Source organism: Bos grunniens, chromosome 17, assembly GCF_055505025.1.
Source record: "Bos grunniens cultivar Pamir isolate PY7600 chromosome 17, Bosgru_T2T1.0, whole genome shotgun sequence".
Classification (NCBI taxonomy): Eukaryota; Metazoa; Chordata; class Mammalia; order Artiodactyla; family Bovidae; genus Bos; species Bos grunniens.
In genome coordinates this window covers 50355469-50367786 of record NC_141181.1, presented here as the reverse complement: position 1 = coordinate 50367786, position 12318 = coordinate 50355469, and the positions used below count along the sequence as shown (strand labels likewise).

The 12318-nt window shown below is 46.4% G+C and overlaps 1 long non-coding RNA gene across 1 annotated transcript; it reads left to right on the top strand.

Annotated features, from left to right (window-relative positions):
- The first annotated feature begins 4137 nt into the window (after positions 1 to 4137).
- On the top strand, positions 4138 to 11525 carry LOC147355317 (uncharacterized). The gene is made up of 3 exons (XR_015143982.1): positions 4138 to 4268; positions 5285 to 5350; positions 10195 to 11525. It is a non-coding gene; the product is annotated as an uncharacterized LOC147355317 (long non-coding RNA).
- Positions 11526 to 12318: the final 793 nt, after the last annotated feature.

Here is a 12318-nt window from a genome sequence, read left to right as displayed (position 1 = left end):
CCAGGTGTTTCTTGACTTCCTACTTTTGCATTCCAGTCCCCTATAATGAAAAGGACATCTTTTTTGGGTGTTAGTTCTAAAAGGTCTTGTAGGTCTTCATAGAACTGTTCAACTTCAGCTTCTTCAGCATTACTGGTTGGGGCATAGACTTGGATTACTGTGATATTGAATGGTTTGCCATGGAAACGAACAGAGATCATTCTGTCGTTTTTGAGATTGCATCCAAGTACTGCATTTTGGACTCTTTTTTGACCATTTTGGCTACTCCATTTCTTCTGAGGGATTCCTGCCCGCAGTAGTAGATATTACCCCATTCTAATTCCAGACATCTGAACATCTCGAGGCCAGTGTCCACCATCCTCCCCACTTTCCCTCTCCCGCAGTGACTTGGAGAACCGGATCAGAACTTATCAGGGCTATCTATGCCTCAGAAAGGTAAGACAAAGGGATGAATAAAGTACGGTTTAGCAGCAGAAAAGAGAACTGAAGGTCCTCTCTCTCCTTCCCTTTCGCCTTCGGGTGGGCACACACTTCAACTTGCACCTTGGATGAAGCCGGTCCAGGACCGTTCATTCGTGGGCGTGGCCGGGGCGTGGCCACAGAGGGGCGGGACCGGGGCGTGGGCGTGGTGGGGCGGAGCTGAAACTCTGACGGATCTCAGAGAGCGTGAGGCCACAGAAGGTGGAGAAAAGTTGTGGATTCCGGGCGCCGACAGCCTCCAGGGCCAAAGCAGCCGGGAATAGGACCACTCAGCAGGGATCCGGCTTGACCTTCGGAGAAGCAGCCGGACCCGCCCAATTTGGCTGCCTGTGTCGATTTCGGGGTCAGGGGAAGCCTCTGGCCGGCGGCGTGAACCCGAGGGCTGCAGGATGCGCTCCAAACACAGGGCCCCGGGGCTGTGCGGGGTGCACTGCAGGACAGAGGTGAGGAGGCGGCGGAGGCGTCTGTTTCCAGAATTTGGAATTTGTTGAGGAAACCTAGAGGGCGCTGACGCCACCAGCAGCGCCTCCGCCTCTGCGGGGCCAGTTCCGTGAGTGGGCAGACACTGGGGCAGGCAGTGGGGAATGGGGGCAAATTTGGCCCTTCTAGGATCTGTAACATGAAACCATCTGATGCACCTGGAATCGGACCATGTTCTGTTCCCCTGAAGTGAGGAGGGGGCGTGGCCGAGGGAGCGCGTTTAACTGTATCCTGCTCGGGTTTCCCCGGGGTCTACCTCCACCCTACACTAAACACATTTTGGCACTTAGGATCCGGGAAGTGGGGTCCGGTTATGTGAAATCCCTTTCCGCAAAGCTTGGGGTCTCATCTAGCGCCCCCACCCCCTATCTGCACCCTTAGCTTGTCAAACTGGGAGTGCGGAGCACAGGGGGAGAGCCTGGCTTTTTGCACCCCTTGCGTCCAACCCCAGGTCCTAGAGCAGCTCTTGAATCATTGAGGAAGGCGCGCTCACAACTCAGCTACTTCAAACCCGAGCTTGGCAGAGTTCGGGGACTCCGCCTGACACCCCAAATTTGGTCTGGTGTAATTTAGGAGTTGCAGGTAGTAGCTGGTCGGGCCCAAAGACGCTGGTGGCTGCTGCAACAGAACAGGGCTTCCCAGGGGTCCCATACCTGAAACCTTTCACCCCAGTTCCCTGTCCACAAGGGGAACGCGCTGCCTCTTGGAGTAGAATCATTGGACCTCCGACACAGCCCAAAGCCTGGAGCATTGGCTAGCCGACCAGTTGGTAATTCACCATTGTTATTTTCATACCGCACCTTGGGGCTGAGGTCACCGTGCGGATTAGGCAGGTAGGGCGGAGAGAGTGATCTTCAAGCTTCAGGTACAGCTGGCATCAGGAGCCCTTTCTTGCTCAGCACTGGCTTCGGTGGCTCTAGGGACCAGCTAGGAGCCAGGCCTTAGGCCCTCTGGGTCGGGCACACTTCTGCCAGGGTCCTGGGATGCAGGAGTTCAAAAAACGAAAATGTGTTTTTCTTGCCTCCTGCCCTGGAGTGCGGAGAAGGCAATGGCACCCCACTCCAGTACTCTTGCCTGGAAAATCCCATGGATGGAGGAGCCTGGTAGGCTGCAGTCCATGGGGTCGCTAAGAGTCAGACAGGGCTGAGCGACTTCACTTTAACTTTTCACTTTCATGCATGGGAGAAGGAAATGGCAACCCACTCCAGTGTTCTTGCCTGGAGAATCCCAGGGATCAGGGAGCCTGGTGGGCTGCCGTCTGTGGGGTCGCACAGAGTTGGACATGACTGAAGCAACTTAGCAGCAACAGCAGCAGCCCTGGAGTGCAGGGTCTTCGGGGCCACATGAGTGACATTGTCAGTGGGTCCAGGGCGTCTCTGAGTCTTGCTTCCGGGCCCAGGTTCCACTCTAGCCCCTGTGCAACCTGATGATCAAAAAGCCAAATTCAACTTAATGGGAATCTTTTTTTCTCTCTTTCCTGAGACTCTTTAAGCTGGGCTTGAAGCACTAGGATAGAAACATAGACACACTGCCAACTGATGTTAAAAAGTTTCATTTGCTTTTCAGAAGTTCTTATGCACAATTGAAATTCAAGAGAAATCCATTCTCTTTGAAACTTGAAATTCTCCTTCTGTCAGTCTAGTCTTGAAACGGGTTTCAGTCTATGAGTGTTGTGCACGTGTTATGTGTGTATGTATGTATATCATTTTTGTTTTGTTTTTAATGTGCCAAAACTCAGGTTCATATACAGATGGGCCAAAGAAACAACAGTCTGACACAACACTTGAGAAAAAACTGGCTATTTTGAATCTACTAAGAGGTGAAATCGTTCCGTTTTTTTATGGGCAATGTAGGGTACTTTTCAGGAGTAATTCTGACTCCATACTTGCAGACTCTAGAAATTGACATCGTCATATGAAGAGAATGGATTTTCGTAAGCTGTTTAAACAAAATGGACCGTGTAGTGTCCCTGAAATTTATCCTCAATAAAGCAGGCCCTTACATGAAAAAAATAAAATAAAATAAGGTACCAACGTCAGGTGAAACAGTCTTCTAAGATCTGCTATTTGAAAGAGTCACTCCACAACTGGGCCAGCCAACATTCTGTGATAAGAGTCCTCATCTTGAGAAAGTTATTTCTTCATCATTATTCTAATGCTACTGCCCCCCACCCCCAATGCACACATTTCCACTGCAGATAGATATTTTTATTCAAGGAGACCGTATAGAAAAAAAGAAACACTTTGAGAAATTCTATTTCAAGTCAACCAGGAGTCCAGATCAGAGAAAATTACTGAGTAACTAGAACAAATATGTCAGGTGTAATTATCAAACAGGGGCAAGAGGGAGGAAACTGCATGTTGAAACTGCACATTGAATGGAAGTATTGCTAAGTTCTCTCAGCTCATGGCACTACATGAGATTTATTTAGCGTCAAACATCAATTATCCAGAAAGGCATATAATGAAAAGCAAAATTGTCCTCCGTTTCTCCCTGCTGCTAACAGGGAGCCATTTTAAACTAGTAAGGCTCCTAGATTACCTCCTAGTAGGGCTGTTTGTTAATTTCCCAGAATATTTTCCCAAGAATACTGGAGTGGGTTGCCATTTTCTTCTCCAGGGAATCTTCCTCACCCAGGGATTGAACCCTCCTCTCCTGCATTGCAGGTGGTCTCCTGCTTTATAGGCAAATTCTTTACTGCTGAGCCACCAGGAAGGCCCAACAGTTACTTTACCTGTAACCATCTTCCTCTCTTCTTTACTTATAGCATCCACATAGTGTTTGCCTATCAGTACACCCAGCTTCCCAGGTAGCAGCTAGTGGTAAAGAATCTGCCTGCTAATGGAGGAGACGCAAGAGACTCAGGTTCAATCCCTGGGTGGGGAAGATCCCCTGGAGAAGGCAATGACAACCCACTCCAGTATTCTTGCCTGAGAAATCCCGTGGACAGAGGAGCCTCGTGGGCTACATAGAGTCCCAGAGAATGGGACACGACTGAGTGCAACCCCCACCCCGCCCTCCGCCGCGTGCGCGCATGCGCACACGCTTACACACACACACACACACACACACACACACACACACACACACACACACACATCCAGCTTAGAAGAAAATACTACATTTCCCAGACACCCTTGCAGAAAGGAATGGTCACATGATGGCAATCTGCCCAATGAGATGCGAGTGTTGGTTTCAGGGCAAGGCTTCAGGGAAATCTCTGGGCCCCAGATCTAAGGCTGCAGGACAGAAGAACTTCAGCTTTGGGGAGGCCTCCTCTCAACTTGTGAGCAGGCTGCGTGAACTGGGTGGGTTTCTCTCCCTTCTCGTGTGGGCTCGTGTGGATAGCTCAGGCAGCCCCTGGGTACTGGTCTCCCAGCTTCTTGCATTAGCATTAGATTTTCTCCTTGGAGCGAGTTTCCCTTTGCTGTGTGTCTCAGGAGGGTCCTTGAGTTAATTTCTGTGACTGACTTTGACCAAACCCTTTTACTAGTTGGACTTTAACGAATCCCAGCTCTGAGGTTCAGGGGCTGAGCGTCTAAGTCGGCAGAGACTTGGACCCCAAGGCTGCTGCTACTGCTGCTAAGTCGCTTCAGTCGTGTCCAACTCTGTGCAACCCCATAGACGGCAGCCCACCAGGCCCCCCGCCCCGCCCCTCCCCGTCTCTGGGATTCTCCAGGCAAGAACACTGGAGTGGGTTTCCATTTCCTTCTCCAATGCATCAAAGTGAAAGGGAAAGTGAAGTCGCTCAGTCGTGTCTGACTCTTAGCGACCCCATGGACTGCAGCCTACCAGGCTCCTCCATCCATGGGATTTTCCAGGCAAGAGTACTGGAGTGGGGTGCCATCGCCTTCTCCGGGACCCCAAGGCAGATTTACCCAAAGACGAAAGGGCGTGAGATTTAAAAAGAAGTGATGTGTGCGTCCAGGGTCCTGGCTGTTCTCAGATAACGAACTCTGAGAGAGAGAGAAGAGGATAGAATAGGCCATGCGAATACATTTTAGCAACATGCAAATCCCACCGTACACTCTGTAGTATGCAGGCTTTCTCCAAGGATGCAGCTCTGCTACTCATGCACCAGGGAGAAGCACCCATGTGCTTGCAAGTGACAGAACAAATTATTTTCACATATATATGACATCTAATGAAAAGTAGCTCAGATTTCTCAGCTTCATTTGTAAACTGCTTTTTGATATAGCACAGCATCTTTCTTTTTCCTTCCTTCATCCTCCCGCTTAGCTGTCAAAGACCGTGGAGGTCACTGACATCTTACAAAGATTGTTCTCACTGTAAACTCTCTTCCTGTGATGTGTCTCATCCTCAGAGCAGAGATTGCCTTCCTGGAAGAAGCCACAGTGTTTTCTGAGGAGCTCAAGTTCACAATCCACAGGTGAGTTGTTATGCATCATTATTTATATTCAAGTGCTTCCTTGGTGGCTCAATGGTAAAGAATCCGCCTGCCAATGCAAGAGATGACCCAGAGATGCAATCCATCCCTGGGTTAAGAAGATCCCCCAGAGGAGGAAATGGTAACCCATTCCAGTATTCTTGCCTGGGAAATCCCATGGACAGAGGAACCTAGTGGGCTACAGTCCATGGGGTTGCAAAGAGTCAGACGTGACTGAGCAACTAAACAACAGCAACAACAATTTATATTCAAAGCTTATTGGCTGCTGATTGTATGTACTAGCCTTCATTATGGGCTACTATTTTTCTTTTGGAAGAAAGTTGTATTTCTGAGCTGAATGTCAGTTTTAAATCTTTTAAAGCAAATGCATAAGTTTAATTTTAGTTGAAAGTCAAAAGCCCACGTGAGGTATATAATTTGCCTGAGCTGATCTAAAGAACAGATTTTTCTCTATGTTGTAGAAATAGATTAGGAAGACCAAGCATCGTGGGCAAATTGTCCTGCTTTTCTAATATGTCAGACTGTGTCATTGGATTAGAACTCCTGTCCAAATGAGGATACCAGCTCCTGTCCAGAAGGTTCAGTTTTCTTCTCTCATGAATGCTGGTAGGAATATAAAATGGTGCAGCCAATCTGGAAAATAGTTGGGCACTTTGAAATTCAAGCACACATTTACCATGCAAGCCAGTAATGGCACTCCTGGGCATTTATTTGTCCCAGGTAGATGAACACTTGTATCCACACTAAAACCTGTTCATGAATGTTGATAGCAGCTTTATTCGTAATAACCCCAATCTGGAAACAATCCACATGTTCTTTAACAAGTTCATAGTTAACATGTAGAGCATCCATAGGAATGGACTGTTATACAATAACTTGAATTGATCTCAAGTGTTTTCTGTTGAGTGAATGCCCTCCCCCGACCCCCACAAAAGACCATATGTCCTGTGTTTCCATGCATTTAACAGTTCTTGAAATGACAGATTTATAGAGCTGAAGAGGAGACTATTGGTCATCAAGAATTCATGGTGCTGGTGAATCGCCGGATTCCGGATGATCATGAGTGTCACCCTTGAAGCTCTCTCTGGGCCTCCCACAGAGCCAGCATTGTTGGCACTGCCTGGTTGGGAGATTATCACCCAGAAGCTTCTCTCTGGTGCACACCGTGGTCTCCGGCTCTCTTTCCAAAACTCTTCACTTAGTTCTCTCCTGGGTTCCTAGTCAGAGTAGTGACAAGTGTGAAAGCGATCTTAGGAAATATGGGGCCAAATAGAGCTTCATTTCTCATTCAGTACATGGACAGCGGTTGTAACACCCACTGATGGAAAGAAGACCGATGCTACTGCACTGAATTTTGAGATTAAACAGAGGGAGGATAGCTTGTCCAGGCATAAGGCATTTATCAATACACGTCCCTGTGGCTTCATAACGTGCTTCTCAATTCTGATATAGCATTTTGTGGTCAGCTGGCTCTGTGACAAAAGGAGGATCTGCCAGCTGATGTTTATGACTTTCCATAGAAGCTTTCAGATGAAATTTGTCTTACGTTTTGCTTGAGGAATGAAGGGCCAGAAGTCTAAACCTCCTAGAATTCCCAGAGGGATGTACCATGTGATTCAAGAGAGAGAGGACACAGTCTTAAATTTCTTGTAAATCAGTCTTTAGGAGATGTCATAAACCTATCCATAATCAAAGCTTATTTAAGATTTATGTCACATTTACTTGTCTTTTCTGTATTTGACATGCAAGGAGAATTTAAAGGTTTACTTTGAAGGTTCAGTCTGAATGTTTTAGTCTGAAGTCTGGCTGGCTGTGTGTCTGCTCAGTTTAAATGGAAAATATTCTTGTCCTATACCAGGAGTTTTAAGGATGCCTAGCCCTACACTACTACTCAGCTTCCCCTGCTGTTAACATCCCACTACCATTCCTTTTTTTTTTAAGATTTATTTATTGTTGCACTGGATCTTCACTGCTATGTGCAGGCCTTCTCCAGTTGTGATGAGCAGGGGCTACTCTCTGGTTGCAGTGCTCAGGTTTCTTGTTGCAGTGGAATCTCTTGTTGCAAGTGGAACGCAGGCTCTAGGCACGTGGGCTTCAGTTGTTGCGGCTTATGGGCTCAGTAGTTGTGGTACACAGGCTTAGTTTCCTCATGGCATGTGGGATCTTCCCAGACCAGGGATCAAACCCATGTCCCTCGCATTGGCAGGTGGATTCTTTACCACTGAGCCACTAGAGAAGCCCCCTTCCCGATTCTTTTTTTATAGCTGTATAATGCTTCATTTATAGATGTGCCACTACCAGCTATTCAATCCTTCCCCTATATTAGGAGTTTTTTTTATTTCCAATATTTTGTAGCTACAAACCATGCTATAAGGAGTAAACTTGTGTGCACGGATTTTGCGTATATTTGGAGGAATATCTTCAGGGTGGCTTCCTAGAAGTGGAATTTCTGGGTCAAAATATAAGTGCATGTGAAGTTTTCTTAAGTATTACCAATTTCCCTCCAGAAGGATGGTGCCAACTGGGACTCTCGCCATCCACACACGAGAATGCCCGTTTCCTTGCAGCCTTGCCAACAGAATGTGTTGGCATGCTTTTTAATTTTTGCCAGTCTGTTAGGTGAGAAATTGTATCTTGATGTTGTTTTAAACTTTGTCTAATTATAAGTTCGTCTGAACCCTTTTTCATATGTTTGTGAGCCATTTTTCTATCTTGTGAATTTTCTGCTCACATGTTAGTTACATCACTGTTTCAGTCTGAATTTCAGAACTGCCCATTTCAAGGGGCATTTAATTTCTTCTTCCAAAACATGTAATTGGTGGAACTTCCCTGGTGGTCCAGTGACCAAGACCATGGGCTGTCAATGCAGTGTGTGTTTGATCCCTAGTCAGGGAATGCCCACATACCGCAGCTAGGAGTTTGCATGCTCCAACTAAAGATCTGGAGCAGCCAAATAAGTAAATATTAAAAACCACCACTGCCACCAACAAAAAACCCCCATGTAATTGGTTTCAGGTTAAATATCAGTACCTGAATCTGACAGTGTCCTGAGAAGCCTTCAGCACTGGCCATAACATGTGGTTTGGAGGGAGTGTGGTGCTGGTGGGGGCTGGGCAATGTTGCATTGAGACTGGATTGGTCTTGTTACCAAGAAAGTTTGAAAGAGATCCTGGGGAAGTTCATTCCTGACTTCCAATCATAGTTCTTCCTCCCATCACAGAGGGACCCTTCAGATCTGAGGAATCTCACAGGACAGTGGGGCAGAGAGGTTAGGAGTGAGTAAGGACCAAATTCTGGCTACAAAGATGTGAATGCCAATCACCCCTAAACTACCTGTGTAGGTTTGGGCTTGCACATGTCCTCTCAGTGGTCAATACATATTTATTGAGTGAACAGTTGAATTTAGTAGTGTAAGCCTCTGACCCAAAAATAAAGCATGTGGGACTGTCAACACCAGAATGAATGGGTGACACAGCAAATAAAACTGTCAGGAGTGTGGGACCTTTAGAGTGTTTGTCTACTTCTGGGAAAGGTTTCTTCCTCCTGTCTGTCCTTAGAGCTGAGTTATCATTTCAGATATACTGATGTGCTTTGTCTGTGTTTCTTTTCTTCTTTTTTAAGATTTTTTTTTTTGAATGGTGACCATTTTAAAAGTCTTTATTGAATTTGTTACAGTATTGCTTCTTTTTTTTTAATATTTTGGTTTTTTTGCCCTGAGGCCTATGGGATCTTAGCTCCCCAATGAGGGGTTGAAACCACACCCCCCACTTTGGAAGGCGAAGTCTTACCCCCTGGACCATCAGGGAGGTCTCCATATGTTTCCACATGGCAGCCATCCACCATTCTGATGGTCTTGTTTTCTTGCTGTATCAAGGATGAGCCATCTTCTTAACCAGGATATGCACTCCATGTATTATCAGTGACTTACCATTTGTCCTTAAGTCAGCTCCCTTGAAAAAAACATATAAATTCATCTGAAAAGGAAACTTGACATTCAGCACCATAAACAAAAAACTGGCTTGTGATAAAGAAGAGATAATCGTAAATATAAATACCACATATGCAAAGAAAGAATGTTGGATTCCACCTAGGTACCATTACTTACAAAAGGGCCTGGGCTGGAGGCCCGCTGTCTCTCTATTTCAAAGGAGAAGAGCTGCTATTAGAGAAGGGTTAGACTTTCTCCTTGATGTCTCAGTACAGAGGGTTGAAGGAGAACATGAAGGAGATAGCTGTCGCACTTGGTGACTCGGTGTTATTTAAGATCTGGTCTGTGCATAACCAGAACTATATCTAGAACCAGGAGCAATGGCTGCCCTTGGACCAACTGGCCCCCAACTTCTTCACCATCAGAAATTAGGATAAATGAGGCTTAGATGTACCCAAGTCAGACCCCTGATGGTCAGCCCCAGTGGTCCAAGATACCTGATTCAGACTCAAGGGATCTGTTAATCGCTGACTCCTTTGGGGGTTGTCCACCTAGCTGTGTAGTTCCTAGAGATGGTTAGAGTGCGATTTTCATTTTATGAATATTTTTCTGACCATCTCTTATGTACAAATTCTGGTTAATTTCCCCCCTCCCTTCTCTTAACTCTTTTCTTCTTTCCTTCCCTTCCTCCCGTTTGTTTACTGTCTCTCTACTCTCTCTCTCTTTATTTTTTCTCTGATAAATAATCCTGGCCCTCATGAAACTCACAGATTCTTTAGAGGTAGAGAGAAGGCAAATGTGTAAATTAACAAATAGTCTTCCCTTGGCAAAAATGTGGTTTTTGAAGAAATGAATCCAAAAATAGATATGATAGCAGAATTTAACATTCTATTTCCAGAGTTATAGAATGAGATGAAGCAGTACTAATGAGCTTCCATAGAAGGCATCAGAATATTCTTACTGAACCAAAGAAGACTTGTCTGTCAGCATAAGTCAGCAGAGGACCTCCATGGCAGCTGCAATCAGATGGAAACTCTGAACTGGGAGTTCTCTGATCCTCCAAGCTACTGTCCAAGCCCCTGAGGAAGTGATGTGGACAGCAAGTGACCTGAGAAAGAGAAGAGAGAGGACAGTGCAGTCCATGTGGATAACCAGAGGAGCTTTCCTGGAGGAGGAGGCTTGGGGTGATAAGCAAGGCTTGGCTTGATGAATATAAGCTGGTGAAGGTCCATTTCTCTTCTTGAGGCATTAGTAAGACGGGATTAGAAATTCCAATTCCTGGAATTTTAATTTTGCCTATTTCAGCATCTCGAAAATTCCTAAAAACTTTTCATCCTTGTGGGGTTCCGGGCTGGATGGTTTCTGAGAACAGGATACCAGGAGCCTGGGCTCACAGGAGACATATTGGGCTCCCTTCTCTGGGGTGCTTTCTTTTGATGTTATGGTTAATTATACACAAGCCTGGGCTTCCTTGGTGGCTCAACCAGTAAAAAATCTGCCTGCAGTGCAGGAGACCTGGGTTCAATCCCTGGGTTGGGAAGATCCCCTGGAGGAGGAAATGGCAACCCACTCTAGTACTCTTGCCTGGACAATTCCACAGACAGAGGAGCCTAGCAGGCTATAGTCCATGGGATCCCAAAGAGTCGGACATGACTGAGCGAGTAACTTTCACTTTCGTACACAAGCCTGTGCCTGGGATGTCTCCAAGGCAGAACGGCCCATCTGCAGCAGTGCCCTCAGAGGAGAAGGGGTTCAGTACACTGTCTATTTTTAATGTTCCCGACCTACCAAACATGTTGCAGCTCATTGATGAATACATCTCATGCAGCCCCTGCTGTTCTCTTTACAGAGATACATGTAGTGACTCCTGAGTCTCCCAAAGCTTGACCAGCCCTGTCCTCTAGGCAAAACAGTATTTTCTCTGTAAATCTCCATTAGTCATTTGTTCCTGCCGTAACACCTGAACACAGCACACGCTCACTGCCTCACAGTTCTGCAGGTCAGAAGTCCAACTTGAGACTTCCCTCGTGGTCCAGTGGTTAAGAATCCGCCTTCCACTGCAAGGGACACAGGTTCCATCCCTGGTCGGGGAACTAAGATCCCATATGCTACGGAGCCACTAAGCCTGCTTGCCACAACTACTGAGTCCACACGCCACAGTGAAAGATCCCGCGTGACGCAACAAAAATGTGTGCTGCAACTGAGACCCGACACAGCAAGATAAATAAATAAGTATTTTTTTAAAGTATTATATAAAAAAAAAGAGGTCTAATCTGAGTCTCATTCAGGTGTTAACAGCACTGCTTTCCTTCCGGAGTAAAGCTTTTGCTCATTTGGGTTGTTTCTTGTGGGCTGTGGTCTCTGTTTCCTGGCTGGGTGTTCACTGTCCTCAGCTTCCAAAGGATGCTCTCATGATATGCATCAGAGTCCCTTTCCTCCATCTTCAAAGCCGATCATGGTGAGTTGGGTTCCTCCCATGCTTCCAGTCTCTCCCGCCTCTTCACCTGCTACTGTGTCTCTCTACCTGACTCTTTTGCCTTCCTCTTCTACTTTTAATCATCCATGAAATTATATCATGCCCTTGGGGATAACTGAGAATAAATCTCCCTGTTTTGAGGTCTCTAACATCAATTCCATCTACAGGATCTGGCATTAGGATATAACATATTCACAGGTTTCAGGGGTTAATTGATGGGCATCTTTTGGGGGACACTGTCTACCACAAAAGTGAATCAAAATGCTAAAATATCATGGATGGTCATGGAGTCCACCTTCTGTTGTGAGTGAGCTTCCGCCTTCCTGATCTCTCCCGTATGTACTGGGAGCCTGGTGCTAAGAGAACAGGTGTATTTCTGGTGGCTGAAACAGTAAAGAATCTGCCTGCAATGCTGGAGACCCAGGTTCGGTCCCTGGGTCAGGAAGATCCCCTGGAGAAGGGAATGGCAAGCAACTCCAGTATTCTTGCCTGGAGAATCCCTTGGACAGAGGAGCCTGGTGGGCTACAGTCCATGGGGTTGCAAAG